At 39.9% G+C, this 27,500-nt stretch overlaps 1 protein-coding gene across 13 annotated transcripts in view; it reads right to left on the bottom strand.

The window, feature by feature from the left end:
* The window catches only part of FOXP1 (forkhead box P1), a 657,906-nt gene that overhangs the window by 254,623 nt on the left and 375,783 nt on the right, over positions 1 to 27,500 (bottom strand). The window contains exon 1 of one of the 13 annotated variants that reach the window (XM_081937961.1): positions 6,310 to 6,386. The exons of the other annotated variants lie outside the window; for them this stretch is intronic. The gene's annotated coding sequence lies outside the window, so the exon portion shown is untranslated. Of the gene's footprint in view, positions 1 to 6,309; positions 6,387 to 27,500 lie in introns of those variants that run through there. 13 annotated transcript variants of the gene reach the window in all.

The following is a 27,500-nucleotide window of genomic DNA, read 5'->3' as shown; positions in this document are numbered from 1 at the left end:
TCATAAATATCAAAAAGATAGCACTGTAACACCATAAATTATGCATATTACCTGTTGTTAAAAATGATTAATGCATTATCAACTTTATCACACACTGTCTATGTCTAGACATATCTGAAATCTGAAATTTCATTTAGTACTTCAAAAGAGATGGAACGGATGGAATGGTGCATTTCCAGGCTAAAGTAATTTCTCTAGCTACTTATTTGAGAATTTCAGGATTGAAATTCCATTCATCCCAAGCTTAGGGTCAATTAAGGTACATATCAGTGAAGTGATTACTAAAGCTCCAAGAGAACTGAAACAAATTATTATATCCTAAAAGCATCCTTAGTTGCTGGCCCAAAGACTAGCATTTATGAGGGGTCCTTGGTGCTTTCTGAGGTTGGTTGTTTTCTTGAAGACATTTCATTACCCAACTAGATAACATCATCAGTACTAATAAGGAATGAGGTTTGCTCTCAATTTATAGTGGCTTGCCCTGACAATCTACTTTCTGACAGAGCAATCCAGTAGAATATAAATTGAGAGCAAACCTCACTTCTTACTAACACTGATGATGTTACCTAGTTTGATTAATAAAACATCTGCAAGAAAACAACCAAGCTCAGAAAGCACTTAGGATTCCTCATTTCAACCCTGAGCTACAAAATATACTTCTTAACCAGTACTAGCATTTGTTCAGCAAGAAGAATAGTAACCTCCTATGCTCTCTTGAATGAAGAGGAAGAAGAGTTTGGTGATGAGGAGAGGCAGTAAAGAAAAGGTTAAGTCAAAAGCAATGAAGAAAACAGGAAAGAACAGATATCTAATACCATTCTTGTAAAACAGCCAAGACTACCAGTTTGTAATCGTGCATAGAAGTACAAATGTGTATAATCACAAAGGTACCTCCATTTTTTCAGATGATCCAGAGCTTTCTTTTAATTTGAAATAAAATGTGTTTCCTCAAAAATTATTCTTTTAATTTGACAATAATTTTGGCAAAATTATTCTTTTAATCTACCCAAGAAGGTTTATCTGGTATAATTATGTATGATAGCATATTTTTCTTTCTGGATCTCTTTACATCCAAAATGGCAATGGGCAGGTAAGAATATGACTCAGGGGCCTCAAGAGTCACTGACAAATGGAAGATGCTCAAGCCCAATAAAATATAGGAGTTAATTGCTAATTTTCTGCTGAATTCAAAATACTATCCTTGAAAGTCCTTCAGAGTTTCTGAATGTTGTTTGCTATGAAGCTTTTAAATAAGCTGCAGCAATATCTATATCAAAAATGTTAATAATAGACTCATATAAAATTTTTACATTTAGAGGAAGAATTGCAATACTAAAGAGTTATTTTACAATAAGTGCAGCAAACAGAAATCCTCTAGCTGAATTCCATTTGCAAATGCAAATCTTTTAGGTCAGGGAACAACCTGGAAAATCTTACCTGTTACTAAAACAAGGTTCCAGTTGTCAGCTTGATTGACTGCAGGAAGTAATTTTGACAGGAGAAAAAAGTAAAACTACTTTTTATTCCTGGACAGTCATAAAAATTATGTTTAATCTTAGTCCCATTTTTAACTTGGGCTCTTTGACTTTTATTTATTAAAACTTGCAAAAGCCTTGCTTTTTAGCTATCAGAGTAGTCATCAACATTGCATATGTTACTATGTTTCTTTCCTTAATTTTAGAACCACGCTCATCTTCAAACACAGAGTTCCTCAGCATTACTCAGCCAGTTTGGTCTAGTGGTTAAGTCATTAGGCTAGAAAATGGAAGACTGTGAGACTCAAGTCCCACCTTAGCTATGAAAGCCAGCTGGGTGACTTTGAGCTAGTCTCTCTCTCTCTCAGCCCAATCTACCTCACAGGGATGTTGTTTGTGGGGAAAATAGAAGGAAGGAGGTGTGAACAATCAACCAGTAGAATGTCTTGCCTCCAGACATTGTGGGTGCTTCATCACTGGAGGTTTTTAAGAGGATACTGAACAGTCATTTGTCTGAAGTAGTATAGGGCCGTGATGGAGAACCTATGGCAGGGTCCTCTCTGCGGGCACGTGAGCCATTGCCCCAGGTCAGCGCCACTGTGCATGCATACGCACCTCACACTGGCTAGTTGGTTTTTGGGCCTCTGCCGTGCATGGGGGGAGGGCAGGGGGAGCACATGAGGTTGCACGTGCAAGCGTGGGGTCATGTGCTTACAAGGGAGGTGGGGCACATGTGAGAGGGTTGTGCGTGCATGCACAGGGGTGGGGCACATGTAGGGGGATCACACATGCATTGCATTATGGGTGCACACCCATGTGTGCATGCTTTCAGTGCACAGCGACGAAAGGGTTAGCCATCACTGGTATAGGGTCTCGTTTAGGGGTTAGACTAGGTGACCGCAAGGTCCTTTCCAACTCTGTTATTCTATGAATAGGTAGGGAATGTTCTATTACTTTTCCACTCCCAGGTATGGGCCAGAAAGAGCAAATACGGATTGGTTCTCTGCAATCTCTCTGACTTCACAGAGATCTAAAACAACAACAACAACAACAACAACAAGAATAAGAACAACAACAAAGCCTGAGTTCATAATTTTGTATGGGTAAAAAGAAATCCACAAATATCCAAAACAAATTTCAGTGCATTTTAAATCTGATGCATATGCCAAATGCCCATGCAGTTCTTCTTTGCCTTATCAGTTGAATAGTCAGTAATACAACAAAGTTATGAATGGGGGGACATTATTAAAAGCACAGCAGCCATGTCAGAAAAGTGAGGCACTTGTCGTTTTATTAAACTAGATTGTTGCTGCTGCTGTTGTTGCTGCTATTGTTGTTGGTGTATGTGTGTGTTCCTTTGAGCCAGTTCTGACTCCTAACAATTGCCTGGATAAAGTCCCCACAGTATTGTAAGCAAGATTTTTGGAAGTGTTTTCTTGTTGCCTTTTTCCTGGGGCTGAGAAGGAGGGACTGATCCAAAGTCCCCCAGCTGGCATTGTGCCTAAGGCAAGATTAGAACTCACTGTCTCCCAGTGGTGCCTTAACCACTACCCCAAACTGGCTCTCAGATTGTCTTTGCTTGGCATTTCAATGTGTATCTGGAGCAGTAGCAGGAAAGGAGGTGTAAAACGTAATAACCATGATGATCTTTTGAGTGATTCTAATATTTCCCAGTGTCTAAAGTACTTAACCAGCCATCCATCTGTTCAAGACTACCCTCTTGTCTACCCACTCATTACTCCACTCCCCCACCAGGCCTAGTTGAGCAAATATGTAAGGCCAGCAATGTTATCTGATCTGCCCTTCCCAGCCTCTTTCTAATGACTTGCTGCACTAATCATTAATTACCACACTAATTATTAATCAGACGCATTACCAGAACAGAAACGGGCTCTTTCTGAATAAAAAGATACCTCTCAAAGCAGAGGAACACCAGAGCCGTAGTAAAAGTCTTCCTGTACTTGTCTGTCTTTAAAATTATATATTACGGCATGTTTTCCCAATACTTGTGTGTGTCAAAGTAAACTATGCCCTCCTCTTTAAGGACATACGAACAATGCCTTTTTATAAGTGTGGAAAAATATGGAGAAAACATGCTTGCAAACAAGGTTGTTCTTGAAGCAGCACTAGCTATGGGTGCTAGCGATTCTGTTACAGTGGCAAACTTGGGGTGGGAGGTGAAATCCATTCCACAAGCAAATGAATGCCTATATTATTTATTAAAGACCTAAGATGGAGGAAAAAGGCTTCCTTCAACAACAAGCCAAGGGTAGATCTTCCTGCACAAACCACTCTGTGTATTCAAACAGATTGTATACTGATTGTAGTGTTGATAGTGTTCTGGTGCTTTCAAAAACTCTTTTATTTCCTACCCGCTGTGGGTTGTGGCAGCCTCTTTGCATTTTCATTTTCTTTATTAGTTTCTCTACAGCCACAATTTGTACAATAATAGAGATGGTAGGGACCAAAGAGGTTATCAGGTCCAACCTCCTGCACATTGCAGGATCCATTAAACCATTCCCAGATGACTTTTTAACCTCTGTTTGAAAACAGTGAAGAGGAAGAACCACTCCATATGGTAACCTCTTCCACCGACTGACAGCTCTTACTGCCAAGTTCTTCCTAATGCCTCATCTGTATTTAGATTTACATTTCATCCCCTTAGTTCTAGATTTAACTTTTGGAGCAAGTGAGCTCTTCATATATTTAAAGACAACTGGATTGTCCCTTTTAAACCTTATCTTCTGCAAGCTAAATACACCTAGGTCTTTTCACCATCCTGCAACCTTTCTGTGGACTTATTCCAGTTTATCACTGTCTTTTTAAATATGGGATATACAGAAATGAATGCACTACTCCAGGCAAGGTCTGAATAAGGTAAGACAGCATAGAGTAGGGCAATTAATTCCTTATTTACTTCCAGATTCTAGCAATCTCTACCTCTGACCAAAAGTAGTTCTAACAAACACACATTTTACCTTGTGAATGTGACAAATGTAATCAATGAATGAAGCAAGCTCTCTTCTGATCTGGCTGAGTAGAGAGATGCCCAACATTACTGAATTATTTTACAACGGCGAGTCTCAACATGTACCAATGGAGGGTTTACTCACAGTTACAATATATATAATATACAATTGTATTATGTAAACCAGTCCTAATTTTTTGAGGTAACCTAGATATGTGGTATATAATATAGTGGAGAGCGATAAATTTAATTATAAATTTTAAATTCACAATTCTAATTTCTTGAAGAGCATGTTTTAATCCAAACGTGTTATGGCATTCATAAATTATTATTAGAAAAACACTCCTTCCATAATCTGATCCATTTTATGCCTAGAAGTAAGTTTTTCTGTAAATTATATTCCAACTAATTTAATCTGCAGAATAATAATCTGCAAAATTAAGTGGTGCTTTGCTAAACTATAACATAATATAGTTTAGAAGCAGTCAAACTCTCGCCTCCGCCCCCTTAGAGATGAACTGATTAATCACAATTAATGACTTCAAGTGCCAAGCACCATGACTGCTTTAGGAATCATAACAAGCAGAATGGATCAAGTCATAGTAATCTGTTAGTAAATAAATTTTTCTCCGAATTTTGCAAACATTTTCTGACTTGCTTGCCTGGCTGACTAAACAGGTCAATCATTTAATCAGAGCCTTCAAAACTTTCTTGGGCGCATACAATTTCTTATTTTAATAGCAGCTCTTGACTATAACCTTAAAAGCCTCTCATTAAGCATTAAAAACAAATATTCCTATTCCCCATGCTTATTGTTCTCTTTCTTTGAGAAGTAAAGCTAAATGCTAACCAATGTCATCTGATATTCGAATTATATGCAATATAGTCTGTCAAATGTAACAATTCCACAATCACTCATTTTAATGGAAATTGAGCAAATTCTCGTATCTGTCCCAATAAATTCAATGGAACAGTATCCCATTGCTTTGTGGGTGGTGGCCATGAAGTCAGTGGAGGAAAGAGAAGGGGAAAGTAATGTTTCTCCCCACCTCCAGATTCTTTGCATAACAATATGAAAGGAGTAATTATTGCTGTCAATTTTCCTCCTAGAAATGAAAAAAAAATTAAGTAGTGGATATGCTTTCAAACTTAAGGCTAGCACATGAGAATTCACTGGAGGCAAGCAACCAAACTGATCTATATATAGTAGGAATATACAGAAGGAATATTAATCGGATTCTTTACTATGGTCTGCCATTATGTAAAGGCTTTATTATTCTCCTCTAAAACAAAAGAACAATTGCCTTCCCTTTACAATGTGCCGAAGAAGCACCAATAGCTTTTTAACTAAACCCCACACACCTTCACACCAACATTACTGAGTTGCACGCGTACGCTCACAGACACCCCATTCCACAATTACAAAGCAACTAAATCATATTCAAAGGCTATTCTTTTTTTTTCCCCTTGGCGATTACCTGGAGGACAGCCCCTATCCTTTTGTCCTAGACATTTAAACTCCTTGCTTGATCCACACAGAATTTTCTAGCCATCAGATGTTCTGTTACTGTGCTAGCCGTCCTGCAGAAATTCATTCTCTCTCTCTCTCTCTCTCTCTCTCTCTCTCTCTCTCTCTCTCTCTCTCTCTCTCTCTCTCTCTCTCTCTCTCTCTCTCTCTCTCTCTCTCTCCTCCCTCCCTCCCTCCCTCCCTCCCTCCCTCCCTCCCTCCCTTCTGAAAAAAAGCAAACAACTGGATAGCTATCATTACACTAAGGAAATCTCTTTGGAAAAAAAAAAAAACACCACCAAACCACTTGCTAATCTTTGCAGCCCCTTCATCCAAAGTTAAAGATAAGAAAAACAAACCTAAGTCAGTTTCAACCACATTCCAGGGACAAGTTCCCGTTTTCTTCTTTTATCAAAACACTAGCTTTTAAAGCCCCCCCCCCCAACCGGCCCCCCGACCTTGCAGGCTAAACTGCTGCTCACGCCCGCAAACAAAGCCATATTTGTTTAATAACTGATTGCTGCCATGGGTACAGTAAACAAGAGCCCTGGCATTTGTGTTTATGAACAAACACATCTTCTTGCAAGAGCAATTTAACATTAACCAGGTGGAATAATCAACAGATTTCATAGGTGAGACGTTGGGTAGGACAACTGTAAACAGAGCAGGGAGGAGAAAGGGGCCAGTCTCAGGGAACCAAGGTTGAAGCGGCAGCATTGCAGAGTAAACAGCTGGGGAGAGGTCAAGGCAAACAAACAGTCATCCTTCTGACATTCAGAGGAGTAGAAAAAAGGTTGCATGGCCACTGCTGGGAACAATGGGATCTTGAATATACAGCGCCAGGTGCCTTTAAACAAGATGCAACCCCTTCGAGATATTTGTTCTTAGTTATTGCCCTAACTAGACCATCAGCTACATCAACTTATAACACAGCAACTAGAGGAATTTAGGTTGCTCAGTGGCTAAGACACTGAGCTTGTTGATCAGAATCGCTGGCAGTTCGGCAGTTCGAATCCCTACTACAGGTCTCCTGCATGACCAGGGGGTTGGACTAGATGACCTCCAAGATCTCTTCCAACTCTGTTACTGTTTACTGTAGTCCTTAGTTATTGCACTATCAGGATGACCAGTTACATCAACTTATATGCCTGGAACTTGAGTAAATGGTACCTGTTACTGCACTAATTGGATTGTCAGTTACATCAATTTATAACCCTGCAACAAGTGTAATTTTACTCCTTCAATAATTACACCAACTAAACCATCAGCTACATTAACTTATAGGCTGGTTACTCAAGTAATTTGTACTCCTTAGTTATTGCACTAACTAAATGATTAGCTATATTAACTCACTCAACTGCAACTCAGTCAATAATGCTTGTGTGAAAAGGTGTGCATTTGTTTCAATCCTCCTCCCATTTGAAAATGGATGTAAAAGAACCGCTTTACGAGAGTGGGACAAGGCAACAGAAGTGCAGCTATTGATTCTTACATACATCTTTATAGAGAAATACATGACATGCAGCTGTGAAAAAGAGAAAGCATAGTCTTAAATCACATTTTCCCACAGGCCTCTTACAAACAGTAATTAATTAGAATGTTTTTCATGCCTCTAAAATAAATATTGTGAATATTATGAGCCACACATAAACTTGTCAACTCATATAAAAGTTCAGCACAGCCAATCGCATGTGTATTAAAAAGAGAGGTAAAAATTAAAACTGTACTCTTACATACTAGGAAGGTGGTAAGAAAACACAGTTCTTTGCAGATTTTAAGTGTGCTGACAAATTATGGTATGGAAATTACCATAGGCAATTAAGAATGTCCCCTCATGCTCTCTGTTCAAAGATACATTTCTGAACTGTACTTTAGCCAGAACACAATGTGTCTGATTGGGCAATAAGGCCAACCCCAACCCCATGCTGTTACAGCCATCTAGCAAGTGTGAGGTTATATAAATTGAACAAATAAATAAACGTATCTTCTAGAAGTCATGTTCTGTTCAAAATTAAGTTACCACTATTTCAAAACTGAAAACATCAACGCAGAAATGTAAGAATGAATAAATATAATGAAGTTAATCAAGGTGCACTAAACAGCATCAGTTACGAAAATATTGCACAGTAATGTTCTAAAACATTTGGACACTGCTCAGTTAAGCAACCAGTCTGATTCTTAGAATGGGGGGGGGGGGAGAGACACACACACAAAATTCTTTGTTTCACACTTGAAATTTTGGCTTACTCATTAGGGGAAGAAAGTGCATATTTTTAAGTGCTATAGTCTAAATAATTTTGATCAAACTAAACTTTGATGGATATTAGTTTCTTACTAATAGATATGTTTCAGGCTGGGTGGTGCTGGCATATAAACCTAATTTACAGAAGAACTCTGTAACATTGTTTCCTCTCTTTAGATATAATTCTGTTCTGGATGTTTTGGATTTTACATTGTTGTTAGTTGCGAAGTAGTGTCTGGCGGAATGGACAACATTCCTCCAGACCTTCCAGTCCTTTACCGTCCTCTGGAATCCATTCAAGCTCACGCCTACTGCTTCAGTGACTCCATCCAGCCACTTCATTCTCTGTCATCCCCTTCTTCTTTTGCCCTCAATCTTTCCCAGCATTAGGCTCCTCTCCAGTGAGTCCGTCCTTCTCATTAGGTGGCCAAAGTATTTGAGTTTCATCTGGCCTTCTAAAGAGCAGTCAGGGTTGATCTCCTCTAGAACTGACTAGGATTATGTTATGTTAGCACAAAGATATCAAAGAAGCACCTGTGGTGACCAATAGATTTCTCCATTACACCCAAATTTAATACATGTTTGCTTCTCATGTCTAACCTTCTCACTGTTGTAGTTCCTTCCAATTTTTTCAAGAACTCTCAAATTTCTCTGACGTACACCACCTCTGTTATCTTACTGTATGTGAGATCTATACTATCAGGATTCCAGTCTAGATGTTAGTGATCCAGGTGATTTTTGTTTCATAATCTGTACGTAGGTGCATTTTTACCAGATTACAGAATCTCAGGAAAGGAAATCTCATCCAATCTCCTGCTTGGAGTTCTTCTAAAGCATTTCAGACAGTTGGCTAGATAGCCTTTCTTTGAGATTATGAAATAAGCATACCACTTCATGTACAATTTGTTCTATTAGATGACAGATTATCACTAGTTGTTTTATTGTTTTATGGCTTTTTATAGCTTTTTTATTGTTGTGAGACACCCAGAGTTGTGTTTTAAGATGGGCAACCATAAAATAATAATAAATTAGCCTTTTTTTCTTAATATATAACTTGAGTTTAATTTATTGCTATTTTAACCCATTGGTTCTGGATGTTGATGGTTAAAAGAAATCAACTCAATTTCCACTTCTAGTTTACAGCCCTTTAGGTATATGAAGCCTGCTGTCATATACCCTCCTCAATTCACTTCTGCATGCTAAACATTTTTAGTACTTTTAATCATTTTTCATTGGACTTGGACACCAGTCCTGGCACCATCATGGTAGTCTTCCTTGGAATTCCAGTTTTTTAAAGTCCTTTTTTTTTCTTCAGTGCCCACAATTGAAGACAATATTCTAAATAAGGCTTGACAAAGACAGGATACAATGAGAAAATATTTCCTGTAACCTGGACTCTGTGTGTCTCCAGCATTCACTCTTTCTATTATTATTGTTATTATTTATTAAATTTATATGCTGTCCCTCTCGCTGTAATGGATCATAATAAAAAGATAATAAAACAATAAAAAATTAATAAAAATTAAATTAGTTATTAGCAATTGAATTGTACTGCTGGCTTGTTTTCAATGCAATCTACTAGAACAAGTAGATCTACAACTTCAGCCACCTGGTTCAAGTATTCACTATTTTATGCTCATGTTTTTTGCATGTTTTGTCTCGGTGTGCAAGACCTTTCTTCCCTTTCATTTGGTTCTCTGTTAAACCTCTCTAAATCTTTATGAACATGATCTTTCTGTTCTAATGTATTACCCATTCATCCTGTGCCATCTGTAAATTTGCTCATCACCCCAGGTCATAAACAAATACATTGAAAAACACATGGCTCAAGGCAGAGCCTGTGGCACTTTATAATAATCAGCAAACAGATGTGGAAACATTTATGCATACTCTCTTCCTATGGCCCATTCAGCCAATTAACCTCTAACAGTTGCATTATCTAACTCTTATCTTTTATCATTAATGAAGATATCACAAAAAAGTCTGTCTTATTAAGCTAGTTAACACTGTCAAAAAAGGAGATAAGGTTTGTTTGTCTCAAACCCATACTGAACCTATCAACTGTTGTGTTTCTATCCAAGTTCTCAGAAATGTGCTGTTTAACAATATGCTTGAAAAGCTTGTTCACAATACGCAACAAATTGATAGGTCGGTAACTTCTCATGGCCATCTTTTTCTGATTGTTTAGGAATCATTTGCTGTCCTCCAATTGTCTGGAAATTCAGCAGTACTCTTGGGACTTTCCAAGATTCATTTAACAGTTGCTCAGTTGCTCCACTAGTTCCTTTAGCACACTAGGATATAATTCATCTGACTCTGGAGACTTACGTTCAATTAAACTGCTGTTCTTTTATATTCCTCTTGTTTAACTTGAACTGAGCTCCTTCCTTTCTCTAGTGCACTATTTCTCAACCTCAGCAACTTTTGAGATGTGTGGACTTCAACTCCCAGAATTCCCCAGCCAGCATGGTTGGCTGGAGAATTCTGGGAGTTTAAGTCCAAACATCCCAAAGCTGCTGAGGTTGAGAAACACTGCTTTAGTGGCAAAATGATAGCCAGTCTGGGCTATCAGTAGAACTCATGGCCTCCCAATTTTTAGCCTGATGCCTTTAACTATTATACTAAACTGGTTCTTGAACATAAAATATCATTTAAAAGCATTTCTTTCTGCTGTTTACCTAGATACATGTACCTATATTAATTTGTATTTCATGTATTTGTATTTCATGTAATATTTGTATTTGTATTTCATGTAATATTTGTATTTGTATTTCATGTAATATTTTTATGGTACCAGATTTAATCTCCAAATCCTTCTCATACAACTAGCAAAACTCCTGCCTTGAGTTTTCGACCATGGAAAGTCACTGCCAATCATGATCAAGTAGATAATTCTGATTAAATAGATCAATGTTCTGATTAAGTCACTGAGGATGTCGGCTAACATGTAGCATATTTAGTAATGATAAAACTGACACAAGGGACTCAAAATGATATCTGGACTTAATCAGAACTTAATTAGAAACAATTACATGATCATTTTTTATTACACTGAGGTGGTGTTGCAGAAAATAAACATGACAATAACATGCCTATATATTTTGATTAGATTACATCCAGGCACACCCAAAAGTAAGGCACAAGAAAGAAAATTTCTTCTAACCCTAACTATACACACACACATATATATATATATATATATATATATATATATATATATATATATATATATATATATATATATATATATATATATATATATATATATATATATATATATATATATATATATATATATTCAATAATATATTTACTATTGAAAAGGCGTTGGGGAAGGAAGTAACAGAACATTGGGAAGGGAGAACAGTATTGAGACCTATTCATGCTGTATATATACTAGCAGCAGGTGCTGGTGTTAAAAGTCACCTTATAGGGGATTTGCTGGTATAAAAATAAGTAAATAAAATAACATATAAATAAATAGGGAAAGTAGAAGAAATCAATGTGTCTATTTGAAATCTCTTCATATTAGAACTGTTGTCATTGTGGCTAGTTCTTTCTAGACATACTATTCACTTTCTCCAGAAGGTTTAGCCTGGGTCCTTCAAAGGTATCTCTCATCCATCTTTGTGTATGCACATAACTGAATGGGCAGTCCCAGCAGAAACAGTCTGTAGGCATACACTCATGCAGACAACTGGAGAAAGTCTTCTAGATGATGTAGTACTTCATATGACCTGTAATTATTGTATAGTTCTGTCTTCTATATCTTCTCTGCTTTATCCCAGGAATCTTGGTAATTTTGCTATTAAAAAAACAAAACAAAAAACAAAAAATACCCAGAGGCAAGCATTCCATTTTCAGAATTTTTAAATTCAAATGGCACAAATCTGAAATCTAATGCATAATGCTGCATGGCCAGCCTATTATTTCAGCATTAAAATATCTACAGATTACAACTGAATTTCTTATGTGCTTCTTTTCAGACATGTAAAATCGGTTTCTTCAGTGAAAAGGAAGTACTGTATGATAAAAACTACAAGCATATCATTCAAATGCTTTATTGGTCAAATAGATGAATGCCTTTATTAGTTCAACCCTTTTTGTAATGGAGTGCCACTGATGACCCAGTGTTATCCTCATCTCCCTGCTATTAATCACATCTCCAAGAGCTCATTTTGTTTTAAAATCTTAAGAAATTGCCATAATTTAAAGACATGGTATCTCCTTAATGGGTAATGTTTCATAGTCTATATCGCTTCCTATAACAATACCTTTGTGGCAATGCTGAGCACAAATTTAAATCACCAGAAAGCTAAATTAAAATATTTAAGTGATGGAAAAGCTTTATGTAAACTATCTTTTGCATATCTTACTTACCATATCTTTATTGGGTTAAAATCACAGCATTTTTAGAATTGCAGCAATCAAACATGTATGGCTTATGTACAAGCTTATGAAAACATTTCCTGGGCAAATTCAAAATAACATATACTTTTAAGAAGATCTATAGTTATTTATTTATTAATCACATTTATGTGATTAATAAATGGCTGCCCATTTCACAAAAAACATAGTTATTTATTTATTAATCACATTTATGTCGTGGCTGCCCATTTCACAAAAAAAACCACCTCTGGGCAGCATTCCACAATCAATAAAACAACAAATATACAAAAACAATCATTATAAAAATAGAAATGTCATTATGAAAATGACAATGTTATATAGAAAAGTAAAATGCACAAATCATATGGAAAGAATGAAAAGATCAACCACAGTAAAGCCATCAAGAAAATCTTGGCTACCCTGCCATCCCCAGGTCTGATGAGTAGGTCTTGAGGGATTTCCAAAATGATAGCAGGGATGTAGCTAACCTGACCTTGGATGGAAAAGGGGAGGGAAGATAGACTGTTCAGTAGGCAAATATAGGTCCCTGGAAGATGGTACATGCATCATGCCTTTCCTGCCAGATCAAATGGGATAGGTGGATATAATCGGGGAAAGGAGTCCCTCAGATAGCCCGGTCCCATGCCATTAAGGGCTTTAATGTTTGAATTGGACCCAGAAACTGAGTGGTTGACAATGCTGTTCATGGAGCAGAGGTGTAATATATGCTCTTCTGGGAGCACACATAACAGCCTCCATCTCTGCATTCAGTACCAGTTGAGCTTCTGGATGCTCATCAATGGCAGCCCTATGTAAAGCACATTACAGTAGTCCAATCTGAAATGACTAGGGCATAGATAATGGATTGTAAACAGAGCCTCCCAATTCAGGAAGGGATGAAACTGGCATGAAACAGAAAGTTCTCCTAACCAATACTGTCATCTGTTCCTCGTAGACTCAATTGTGAGTCTAGGAAGAGCCCACGATTGCACACGGGATCTGTCTGTTCTTGGGTCTTTAATACAAACAATGAAGATAGATTTTAAACAGACACTGTTTTCTGTTTATTTCAAACTGCATAATTTCTTAGTTCTACAACACAAAATTAAGGATATGCCCTGGTAGAGAATCACTGGTGCGGCAAAAGACAATCAGTTAAGAAAATTACATAAAACATATATGTGCCTAGACAACACTGGTTCTTACAGGGGGAAAGTATCATATACTTTAAATATCATATAATTTAAGCAAAATGTAGGCATAATGATTTTTTGCCTTTGTCAAGCATCTTTAACTAGAAATGTGGTACAATTATATTACAAAATAAATGCAAACAATTGTTTATTCCCACTCATTCAACATAGAAATCTCTTTCAGTTAGTCTTGCAAAGAATTTGTAAAGTAAAATTTGGAATTTCTAAATTTATTACAAAATTCAGAGAAAAATCATCAACTTTCCAGTTGTTGGTAAGAATTAGCTCGTTTACTGTTCTGCGGTTATACATCAAGGAAAGGAAAATAATTAAGGATCAAAGATGCTACAGTTGAACAAATTCAGTCTTCCTTTGGACAGATCATATACCAATTTCTTCTAAATAAAATGTTTTGATCTGATAAATAAAAATATAATTGTATTTATGTGAACATTCTTTTTTATAAATGTTGCATATGATTTAGTTTTTCCTCCTAGGAACAAAAAAATATAAACAAATTTCTGTTTTGGTTCTTCTTTGAAGATACCAAATCTAACACATACATGACAAATATATTTTAAGGGTAGCATAAAATGGCTTAGGAGGCTGATCTGGATATAAAACCTTTCACCTATCTTTAGTATCCGCAGAGCCAATTTACACTACACTGACCAAGTTATTATACCCTAATGAATCAGCCACAGCCTATAGCAACTGCTGTACATAACTGGTAAAGTGGCCACTTTATAACCCTTTTCATCACTTAACCGTTTGAGTAACAGTAAATCCAACTCCAGTAATCCAACCTCCAAAGCCAAATCTAACCTAAATAATGAAATACACTATACACAGTTAAAAATAATTTTTTATTGATAAGAACAAAAAAGAAGCCACACTCTTCTTTTTCCTAATGCTATGTACCCACAAAAGGGAAGCAATCACCATTTTAAGCCTAACATTTTCTTTCCAACAGGAACCAACTCTTAGCCAAATATTTGACTCTCTGTGCTACCACATATTTCCCTGTTGAAATAGCTAAACAACATGGCTAGCACCCATTGGGGGAAATGTTTAATTTACTGGCATTTCTGAAAGAGCACAGTGGATCTGGCTGAAGAATTCAAAGAGACTGTTTAATATGTGATTGTGAATTAATTTATTCATTCATTCCCAAGCACTAGGACTTTGGGATTGCACGCACACACACACACACACACACACACACACAAAACAAGAACAAAAGTATAAAACTAATATAAATTTGCCAGTGGTCGCTCAACACATGTTACGGACCAAAGACTTGTTGCAATAACAATTTTCAGGACTTTTCTAAACAAGGTAAGGCTTAGGTCTAACTATACTTCTGAAGACAGCAAATTCCAGAGTGTATGGGTTACTTTTGAGAAGCCTGGACATCACAGTCAAATCCTATGGACATTACAAGGAGATGAGATTGTCAGTAGGTACTCTTTAAAAGAATGGACAGAATTTTAAGGCAGACCCAGATTTATTGAGGCAGTCTGTGATACGATATAGGAGAGAATTCAACGAAGCAACTTCGGAATAGATTTTTCCAATTAATCTCCAGGCTCCCACCTTCTGCATCAGATGCAACTTCACAACTCCAGGAAAAATATGTTGCAAAGGTCCACTTCTTGGGTAATAAAGGGGTAAAACAGTGTTCCAAGAACGGAACTGATTCCCTAAGAGCTGGGTGAAAGAGCCCATTTGCAGCTTCCAACCGCTGTTTCAGCAGGAGCTCTGACTCCACAAGCACTTTCTAAGGATGTAGTTATTTCTTTCAGAGAAGGAAGTGTGATATATGCTAATTTTTTGTTGAATAAATAATTGCAAAGTTAATTTTTCACTGGTTTTTTTTTTTGTTTAATTACATCACATTTTAGCAACCATTCAAAGTTATAATGCCACTGGAAAAAAGTGGCTGATGACCAGTCTTTGCCTATATGACTACGGCAGCATTTCCAGGGCCACAGAATCAAATATTGGGGGAATTGGCAACCACCATGTATTTACAACGGTTGTATTATCGTGCATTCAAATTCAGCGGATGTTATACTTTACTAATTTGTGAATTTACTTATACCTTGAAAAGTAAGGCTATAGTATATCTTATTTAAGAAAGAAGAAAACAACAGCCACCAACTGCCAAAAAAGCCAACACAGTTCTAGGCTGCATCAACAGAGGGATAGAATCAATATCACGTGAAGTGTTAATACCACTTTATAATGCCTTGGTAAGGCCATACTTGGAATACTGCATTCAGTTCTGGTCGCCACAATGTAAAAAAGATGTGGAGACTCTAGAAAGAGTGCAGAGAAGAGCAACAAAGATGATTAGGGGACTGGAGGCTAAAACATACGAAGAATGGTTGCAGGAACTAAGTATGTTTAGCTTAAGAGAAAGAAGGACTAGGGGAGACATGATAGCATTGTTCCAATATCTCAGAGGTTGCCACAAAGAAGAGGGAGGCAAACTATTCTCCAAAGCACCTGAGGGTAGAACAAGAAGCAATGGGTGGAAACTAAGGAGAGAAGCAACTTAGAACTGAGGAGAAATTTCCTGACAGTGAGAACAATTAATCAGTGGAACAGCTTGCCTCCAGAAGTTGTGAATGCCCCAACACTGGAAGTCTTTAAGAAGATGTTGGGTAGCTATTTGTCAGAAACGGTATAGGGTTTTCTGCCTAGGCAGGGGGTTGTACTAGAAGACCTCCAAGGTCCCTTCCAACTCTACTATTGTATTGTATTGTATTGTACTGTACTGTACTGTACTGTATTGTATTGTATTGTATATAATTCTGCTTAGCTAAATTTTTAGGAGCTAATTCCAAAAATAATTCAGAAATGCTTTGAGCATTTGTGTGAACATAGCATCTCCCTCCTATTCATTAATCAATCTTCTAGAGTCGCTTGCACAATGTCCAAAGTATTTCTTCTAAATCAATTTTTTAGTGTGCCCAATGCTAGTGGATTCTTCCGTCTGATTCTCAATAAGGTCAGTGCAACCAATTTCTCAGAGGGAAATGCGAGGGTCTTTTTCCCTACTTCACTAAATCATATTTCTTGAATTTTGATATTAATATTTGTATTAATATTACTTGTAATCTGCTTTGGGTAGATTATTTTGGAAAGAAGGTTCAAACAGTTATACTAAATAACTTATAAATATAGTAGTTGCTTTTGATTTTAAAGCTGTACATCAGAGTGATTCTTATCTGCTAGAATTAAAATTGATTATATATTATAAAACACACTGAGGGACAAACACGTGATAAAAATCACTCTTTTTTCCTTGCCACTGACTGCCGAGAGTTCAAATTATCTCTTCTCCTGCTCTGAAAGTCAGGCTTTAAAAATAGAAGGCTGGAAAGAAAGGTAGACCCTGTCAAAGCATACTTTGTGAGTGGATGCAGAATGACAGGGAAATTTGAAGCCTTCAGAATATGTTCCAATTTCCAATTCTGAGGAGAGAATCTTTGCTTGAAAGATTTTTCCTGTTGAATTTCACCCAAGTCCATTGTGCTACACTTTTTCAATACCCTTAAGTGTTTACTTCAGCGAACAACCCCAGATGCTTTTATATATATACAGTTTTGCTCAAACTTACAATAATACATCATGGTAGTCTTAAGACTATCTAAACACAAAACATCATTCTTTACAAAATATCACAAATAGGTTCTGCTAAAAAAGTATTGCAATGATGAAAAGAAATGACTTCTTAAAAATTCCCAAGTACACAGGGAGAACAAAGAAGTGTACTATTATATGATAGGAATATGTCTTAACAAAGGACACAATTCACATCCTAATGTGCTACAAACATGCTAACTTCGTGTTGCAAAGGTCCAGATCAGAGGTGGGTTTCAGCCAGTCCAGTACGTGCGTACCAGTGCCAGAAATCCAGCATGCGTTCACGTACCATGACTTCCGGAGGCCCCCTACCAGTCCCTCCCCTGGCCTTCCCTCGCTCGTTGGTTCCCCCACCCGGTTGCCGCTCTCTCGCGCTCTCGCTCTCTCACCCCGCCTGTACACACCATGCTTGCCCCACCAACCCACTTCCTTTGCCGGACTCAGCTGTTGGAAGAAGCCCACACTTCCTTCTCTTTGACAAACACCTTGCAAAACCGGGACTTTGCAAACCGCTTCTCAAAGAAAAGGAAGGGGGGCGGACTTCTTCAGACGAGCCCAGAAAGGCCATTTTGCCTCTGCTGCTCTTCTTCCCACATTGCAGGTGCGGCCTCAAAGGGAAGATGTCCTACCAAGGCAACAATATTCCTCAGAGTGAGATGAAGCACCCTCTGGCATATTATACTGACCTTGGGCAGCCGAGGCGGGTGGGTGAGAAGCTCCAAAAGTCCGGCAAGGGGAGGGTGCACCTAGTGGGGGGCACAGCTTCCCTTTCAGCCTCCAAAGCCACACTTGGCCGGCTCAGCTCCAGGGGATGCTTTCCTGGCCTGCTGCCAATTTATAAACAGAAATTAACCATCTTCTTTTAAACTTTCAATTTCAATGAGAATTTAAGAAGTTTTAGAAAAATTCTCATTGAAATGGAAAGTTTAAAAGAAGTTGGTTAATTTCCATTTATAAAGGTCAAGTGGTGGTGGTGCGCAGGCTGCTGACCGACCCAGTGCCGGGTCAGGGTGGTGGGGCTGTCCTGGAGCATCTCCCAGCCGGGAAGGGGTGCCAAAAGCCCAACTGCAGCTGGCAATGCGGCATGAAGGAGAGGCTGCCCAGCAGAACTGGCAGCGTCCTCAGGTTGGTGAGCTGGAGGGGAGGTTGCACAGGCCTGGAGGCAGCAGGGGTCGAGGCTGCGCTGGGCACCTGCAACGGGCGGTAACCTGCCACCCACAGCTCTCGGTGGAAGGAGGCAAGAAAGCGAGCCCGGGCCTCATCTCTGCCTCCTTCCTCGAGAGCTGGCTTCAGGAACGGCCAGCCTCTCTCGCCATTGCTCCCTTCCACCCGGAGGCTCAGACAGCGGGGCACCTCCCATTTAGCCTCCCACAAGATTGGGTGTGGCAGAACATACAGCGAAGATGCATCTATGTCTACTATTACTAGTATCACCACAACCAGGAACAGCTCGGTAGCAGCAGCAGCGGCTGGTATCTGCTCTCTGTGCTTTGCAGCCTGGCTGGAGATAAGTGGCGCTGAAGTGGCACTTCACTTGCTGCAGCTCGGACACTGGGGAGGTGGGAGTAGTGCTTTTCGGGTTTGGGGAAAGGCGGCTGGGGCCACTGATTCTATCAAGTCCTCCACTGACTCCATCAGCTGTGCAGCCTGGTCCCGGCCGCCTTTCCCCAAACCTGGAAAGTGGTACTCCCACCTCCCCGGTGTCTGAGCTGCAGCAAGTGAAGTGCCACTTCAGCGGCGTTTATCTACAACCACGCTGCAAAGCACGGGGAGCAGAGACCAGCCAGACCCACAGAAGCAAAGACCAGCTGCCGCCACTACCCTGGTGGTGGTGATACTAGTAATAGTAGACATGGGATGCATATTCACTGTATGTTGCGCCACACCCAGTCTCATGGGAGGCGCCCTGCCAGCAGAGCCTCCGGGTGGAAAGCAAGTGAAAGATGCAGTGGCAGGAGAGACTGGCCATCCCAGAAGCCAGCTCTCGAGGAAGAAGGCAAAGATGAGGCCATTTCCCTGCCTCCCTCCTCTGAGAGCTGTGGGTGGCAGGAGAACAAGGCTTCTTTGCCAGCCTCCCTGCTGGCAAAACAGATTTTTTTGCATCTGGAAGGTGTGTGTGTGAGAGAGGGGGGGGGAGAGTGAAAAGAAAGAGAAAGAATAAGAGAGAAAGGAAGGAAGGAAGGGGGAGAGAGAGAGAAAAGAGAGAGACAAAGAGAGAAAGACAAAGAGAGAAGGAAACAGAAAGAACAAAAGTTGGAGAGAGAGATACAAGAAAGAAGGAAGGAAGGAAAAGAGAAAGGAGGGAATAAAAGAAAGAAAGAGGGAGAGAGAGACACAAGAAGGAAGGAAGGAAGTGGGGGGGGAGACACAAGAAAGAAGGAAGGAAGGAAGGAAGGAAGGAAGGAAGGAAGGAAGGAAGGAAGGAAGAAAGAAAGAAAGAAAGGGAAGAGAAAGGAAGGAAAGAAAGAGGGAGAGAGAGACACAAGGAAGGAAGGAAAAGGAAGGAAGAAAAGAAAGAGATATGAAAGAAAGAAAGAAAGGAAGGAAGGAAGGAAGGAAGGAAGGAAGGAAGGAAGGAAGAAAAGGAAAGAGAACTTATTATCACAATTGAGCCCAGAATTTGGTTGCTAAGCAAGAGCGTTGTTAAATGAGTTTCACCACATTTTACAAGTTGGTCACTCCCACCCGGTCACATGACCGCCCAACCATGCCTACAAAAAAGGTCACACTACAGAATAGGTTCTAAAAAATTTAGAAATCCATCACTGATCCAGATGCTAAGTGACTGGTGAATGGAGAGAAACTGCAATCTTAAACTTTAGATTTAACTCTACCAGAAAATGTAATCTCAAAATGGAAATATAACTTCTCAGCATAAAACTAAAGAAATCTATTGTCCACAAATGTAATGTGTAAGTTAACTCACAGATACACCTCCCCATATATGTTAGCCAGTCTTAATTCCAGCCCTCCATTCACCGAAGAATGATAACCATCTATCATAACTCATAGATAGCACTGAGGAAAAAAATGAATCAAAACCAGAGAAAGGGTCGTTATCATACAGCAAGCCTGATATAACAACCTGTAGCTCCGATAACATTTGACATAGCACTCAGCAGAAGTCACCTAGATCAGGGCTGTCAAATACATGGCACGCGGGCCGGATGCGTTACGTGCTGGCCACGGCCACACTCAGTTTAGCAAAGGGGGGGGGGAGGAAATCCTGATACGTCACGGGATGCTGCCATGATGACGTAAGTTTTGACACCTCTGACCTAGACCATCCACTGTAGTTAGGGCATGTTACTCTTTATGAGAAGGTATTATGGCTGTCAAGGGTGTTAAAGAGTCCCTCCCTTGCGAAATTCTGCTTCTACTGTTTGCAGGTAAGGAGCTTACACTTGTAAACGGACAAACAGATTGTGGGCAAGTGCCCATTCTGCAGCAGATTAAGCTCTGAATAAACAGGTAGATCTGTGACTGGAACAGCTCCAACGTTCCTCTTGAAATAAAGAGCTCTTCTGACAATAGAGCCAGTTGCAGCCCTTCATCAATTGCCAATCTTTTGACGAGGAAGGCTTAATTTGAATCAAGAGAATAGAATTGTCTCAGCTAGCAGAACCACAGATAAGTAAAGAACCCCTTTTTACTCGTAAGTAGATCTGCTGGCATGGAGAGCTTTAAACTGTCACTTAAAATAAGGTTTATTTGGCACATCTGCCAGTGGGATACAACTATGTTTTAAACACAAGCATCGTCCTGTAAAGGAATCCCAGTTCAGACAATGATTAGAAAAACATCAATATTGAGAAGTGGATGTCAAGCCGGCCTCCCACAGCAACCAAGAAAGAAACCACTTAACTCCATTTTGCAGAATTAAGAGTACTTTTACTGGTGATGAAAATATAGCAGCTAAGCAAAGCAAGATCTGAAGCAAAAGCGTGTGAAATCATACATATCAATATATGACCAAACCCTCTCCCCCTGGTAACCCTCATCCCAGTGTCCAATCTGCAAATCCCTTAGGTGTCATGTGAGTTCCATCTTCAAGGAGCATCATGAGGTTGGTACGCAGCACGGTTGGCCTTGACCGACACCAAGCACTAATCTCCAGCATGCGCAGTAGACGATTAGACCAAAACTCCCTTTTTACAATCTCTCCAGTACTTAAACTTCTCATCCCAAATACCACCACCCCTTCCCCGTTTCAATGGCAGCCGAAAGCAAATAGCGAAACAGAGGCTGACATCCGGCCCTCCTTCAGGAAAAGAAGTCATCCCTGCAAGAAAATAAAACAATAGAAAAGACAACATAAGACATGTATGATTCAAACATGATCAAGGCTTATCAGGGTACTTAGTGTAGAACTTATATAAGAGTCTAGGAGTTCTAACATGAGATTTATCAACCCACTCAGCCTGGGAGGGGGGAAAATCTTCCAGGATACCAGATATTGAATTCGATTCCTATGTTTCCTGGAGTCCAAGATTTCCTTAACCTCAAAGTGTTGCTCTCCCTCAATAAGAAGAGGGGTAGGGGGTGCAGATAGGGGCGCACAAAAAAAGAAGTGTGCTCTGGTTTCAACAGGTTTACATGAAACACAGGATAAATCCACTTAAGATACTTTGGTAACTCCAATTGTACAGAAACAGGATTAATGATTTTCACAATAGGGAAAGGACCGACATACTTCGGCCTGTTTCTTTGATTTCTGGGTGGTTTGTAGAAACTTGGTGGACAAAAACACTCGATCTCCCACTTTGTACTCTCTTTGCTTCAACCTCTTTTTGTCAGCCTGTTTCTTGTGCGCAGCAGAAGGTGAGCAGCCTCCAACGCCTTGTGGGTCATGGGCCAAATTTGGCGAAGCTGGTCACTCCACTCAGAGAGGGACAAAATTTGCGGTTTTTGTCGAGGCAACTGAGGAATTGGTACAAAGTCCTGTTCAAACACAAATCTAAAAGGGGTCAAGCCGGTACTGCTGTGCACAGAGTTGTTGTATGCTACCTCAGCATATGGTAATAGTTCAGCCCAGTTATCTTGTTGATAATTGATGAAACACCGGAGGTACTGTTCCAAAGCAGAATTAGTCCGTTCACAAGTCCCGTTAGTCTGAGGATGGTGGGCGGAGTTTAGCCCTTGGGCGGAGCTCCTTCCAGAAGAGGGGGGTGAACTGGACCCCCCTATCCAAAATTATGTGTTCAGGTACTCCATGTAACCGGTATACATGTGAAATAAACAACTTAGCTAACAACTTAGCTGATGGGATTTTGGAACAGGTACAAAATTGTTTGGAAAACAGGTCAGTAATTACCCAAATCATGGTATTTCCTAGACTCTCTGGCAATTCGACAATGAAGTCCATCGATATCTCCCTCCATAGGGTCTCAGGGTGGGCCACATCTTGGAGAAGGCTCGGGGGTTTTCCCGGTAGACTTTTTGCTGGGATGACTGGGTGAACTACACTCAGCTTAGAGCTGTTGTATTGGGGAAGCCTAGACAAGGCATCAGCCATGAAGTTCTTCCACCCAGAATGTACTTGAGGGTAAAGTTGAAACGGTTGAAATGTTGTGCCCAATGCACCTGTTTAGGAGATAGCTTACATGTGGTCTTCAATGCTTCCAAATTTTTATGATCAGTCCATATTCAAAAGGGTGTTTCTCCCCTTCTAGGAAATGTCACCAGGTCATCAAAGCCCATCTGACCACAAAAGCTTCATTTTCCCATATAGCCCATTGTCTCTCCATCTCTGCCAGTTTGCGAGAGGTGTAAGTGCATGGCTGCAATTTTCCTTCAGCGTTCGTTTGAAGTAATACTGCCCCCACCGCCACATCACTGGCATCAGCTTGAACGATAAATGGTGCCTCCATATCTGGGTGTTTCAAAACGGGTTCAGCTGCAAAGAGTCGCTTTAATTTCTCGAATTGGTCTTCGTGGTAGTTGTCTCTGGCTAGATCGATCTCCACGTCTGCTGCCAATTCGTACCAGTGTTGCAAGTTACGGTGGGGGGGAGCTGTTTACACAGTTTTGGTATATATCTTTGTTTAAGCCATCCATAAAACTGTTCATTAGAGCTTCTTCTGACCTTTCCCACATATAAATGGACAATTCACGAAACTCTTGAATATAATCAGCCACTGGGTTCTTCCCCTGGGTAAGGGTTTTCATTCTGGTTCTGGCCTTCCGCTCTGTGAGCGGGTCATCAAAGTGTTTCCTCAGGGTGGCCATAAACCTATTATAGTCTCTTAGCAGAGGGGGGTTATCATTATGCAGTGCAACCATCCATGCCGCTGCCTTGTTCTCCAGCGCCATAGTAACAACTCTTACCTTGGCTTCTTCTGTGGGGAGATCCTCTACGAACTGTTGCATGAAATTCCAGACTTGGACCAGGAAAAATCCTAGTTCCTTTGGGTCACCTCCAAATTTCACACCAAGCGGAGGAACTTTTGCCATCCGGCATCTGCGGGGGGGGGGGCTCCTCCTCTTGGAAGGGCTCTTGCGGCTGCCGCTGCCAGGGCTTCCCCATCCTGATCAGCTCCACTGTCTGTTCCCAGGGCCCCCCTTGGGCAGAACAGGGCTTCTGCAGTTCTCTCTTCTAAGTCTGGGAGATCAGCTTCTCTTTCAGGACCGCATTCACGTAAATGTCGTCTCTCCCAAGCCTCTTGAAAGAGTTTCATAGACTGGGACATCATAAGGTTCCCTTCGTTGGCATCCTGCCAAGCAGCTGCCGGCCACCGATGTTGCCTTATGGTAACTCCAGCCGGAATTTCCTCAGAGTCATACTTCTGTCCCACTTCCAATGACCACCTGGGGCAGATGGATCGTTCCTCCAAATTCAGATCCGCCATCCGCTTTGTCTCCAAGGGACACGAGGATGCAGCCGCCCCCATGTCGTCCTCCTGGTCGCTGCCTGGGTAAGACATCCCTTTGAAGGTTTTGGTTTTATTTACACTCCCCTCGGAAGGTGTTAGCTCAGGGATGAGTGCGAAAGTGAGATCTCGCTTAATGTCAAGCCGGCCTCCCTCAGCAACCAAGAAAGAAACCACTTAACTCCATTTTGCAGAATTAAGAGTGCTTTTAATGGTTATGAAAAGATAGCAGCTAAGCAAAGCAAGATCTGAGGAAAAAGCGTGCGAAATCATACATATCAATATGTGACCAAACCCCTTCCCCCTGGTAACCCTCATCCCAGTGTCCAATCTGCAAATCCCTTAGGTGTTATGTGAGTTCCATCTTCAAGGAGCATCATCAGGTTGGTATGCAGGACGGTTGGCCTTGACCGACACCAAGCACTAATCTCCAGCATGCGCAGTAGACGGTAAGACCAAAACTCCCTTTTTACAATCTCTCCTGTACTTAAACTTCCCCTCCCAAATACCAGCCCCACCCTCCCCGTTTCAATGGCAGCCAAAAGCAAATAGCGAAACAGAGCCTGGCAGTGGATTTCTCTTTAAGAATCATTCACTCCTATACAAGCAAGCTAAAATGGCAGCAGTAGATGAGCACCACAGCTTTCAGATCCAACATGCTAAATGATGATGTGCTCAAGCTTTGTCTGATTTCTGGAATTAATACAAGTTAAATTGTAGTTAACACAGTCTTAACTACAATTGGAGACCAAGGTAACTGTCTGGTTTTTATACTTCTTAACTATTTGTGATCTTAAATGGGGGTTAATCTGTTGTTAAATCCTCCTTTAGCCTTTGAACATGGATGTTAAAACAGTTTAAAATGGGAGTGATTTCAGTCTCAATTTCTTTGCAGAACCCTGTGTGGAATATGAAACAAAGATGCAAAAGGAGTGGAAGACGACTTATCCCTGCCATACCTCATTTTCTTTATTATGTTTCAACCCTATTGGATAACCGTGGTTTCATTTCTACCATCCAGGGCTGCATGTGGCTGGATATTGACTGAAAAAAGAAACTAATCAACAAATTGACCATAGAACCACATGTTATCTGGCCAACCAAGAGGAAAATAGCCAATCGCTGGTTAGCATGTTGCATAACCAGTCCAACCCCTTTAGTCCCAATGAAATGGTGAGAGGTCTTGGAACTGTGGGCTTGGCCACAATTAGACCAGCATGCTTGCCACTTGTCAGAACTATCTGGGAGATGTTATGTAGATAGGCCCCAGACTGAGGATCCCTTAGTGAGGTAGGAATTCCACCTGCATTTAAGAAGATTGTGGTCTATTCCTTCCTCAAGAAATTATTGTTAGACCTGACAATATTGGACAATTGTAATCCAATTTCCAAATTTCCTTTTTAGAATGAGTTTTGGACAAGGTTGTCCATTGTTTTTATGACTGTTTTTCATTTGTTTCTTTGTTTTCATTTGCAGAATCACTGTAAATTGGACAGTGATACAAGAATGGATGAATCTGGATAAATAGATAGATGCATTAAAAATAACAAGAGTCTTAAGTCATTGACAAATGGCAAATGGCACACAGTTCTGTGGACTGAAGTTACCGTTCTTGAACAAAATAATTGAAAAAAGGTCATTGTAAATTGCTGTAATACCTTAAGAGCTCGAATTCTATTTCCCCTGGATTAATTAGACAGAAAGATTTATAACATTATAAATCTTAATAATCTCACCAATGTAAGAACATCTATGTCATACTTAACAACTCATTTCTGAGTGAATGCCATTATTACATAATTATCAGTATCTGAAATCCACCTCTTCCATTTTATTACCCCCTGACCTCTTTGATTCCCCTTCTGCTTCCATCTGTGTATGCATGCACGTGTGTATTGTTCCTGATAGTATATATACATGAAGTCGATAGTCCCAGGGAATTTATGCTATATTTCTTTGATCTTAACGTGTCACAACACTTTGTTTAATTCCTGTGAAGATTGTTAGATTGTGACAGCATGAAAATCTGTGAGTGATTCTATAGCACGGGTGTCAAACTTGATTGCATCAGGTGATGTATCACGTTTTTTGCCTTTGTTTAGCGGGAGTGGGCATGGCCTGCGCATGATGCATCCAGCCTGCGGGCCGCCAGTTTGATACCCCTGTTCTATAAGATTGGAAGAGCATAACAGGTGAAGAACAAGCCTTGAACTGTAGTACAAAACTAAGTCATAAGGTGGTTAAAATAATATCTGGAGACCTTTATCACAAGACGTAACATTATGTGTCACATCCCATATATCTTTATACACTCCACAAACTTTTCCACATATAAGGTTTTCAGGGCTTGTGGGGATCAGAGCATGACCAATAACCATACTGTTCTGTTGGCTTAGTAAACAAACAGAATGACCTTCCCTATTAACAGGACTATTTCATTGATTATATATAGAAGTCTTATCATGCAGTCTTTATACTAATGTAGTATGGGCATCATTTTGGAAATTATTGTTCATGGGTTTATAAGATTAGGACAAAAACCTAAATGTACTTATTTTAAAGCACGACAAAGTTGGGATTCAGGCTTGTTAACTTGAAAGGTGACAGCCCGGGTTTGAGAACTGAGCGCCATGCATCGGGGTCAGTTCCATTACTTGTCCCAGCTCCTGTCAACCCGACAGTTCGAAAGCAGGCAAATGCGGGTACATAAATAGCTAGTGCTTTGACAGGAAAAATTACTGTTCCATATTTTCATGCTGGTCACATGAGAGAAGCATTTCTCAGATACTGCAGGCTACCTTGGCTCAGAATCAGAGATGAGCACCTCCCCCTTGAATCAGTCATGGCTGACCTTTAAAGGGGTCAAATTAGTAGCTACTTTTTATGTTCTTCCTCTTGGCTATGTTAATGTGCATTCCTCTGTTGCTGAAATCACTACAATAATATGCCAGCATAATTTGAATTGCTTAATGATCAGCTGATCCCCTTCAACTTGGCCTATTTCTGCCTTACCATTCTGTAAGATGAGCTATTTTTGGGGAGACATCTGTAAAAAAATGAAAACAGGAGAAAGCATGACCATGCAAAAATATTGTTCTTATTTAGAACAGAACCAATAATATATCTCTTCCAGTTTAAATTGATCTGCAGGAACATACTTTTTTTTTTGTAACAGACAGCTCTACTGATATTTTGAAAGACCA

This window comes from Natrix helvetica (genome assembly GCF_964273705.1).
Source record: "Natrix helvetica genome assembly, chromosome: 1".
NCBI classification, from domain to species: domain Eukaryota; kingdom Metazoa; phylum Chordata; class Lepidosauria; order Squamata; family Natricidae; genus Natrix; species Natrix helvetica.
The sequence above is the reverse complement of the archived record's forward strand: the minus strand, read 5'-3'. Positions and strand labels throughout refer to the sequence as shown.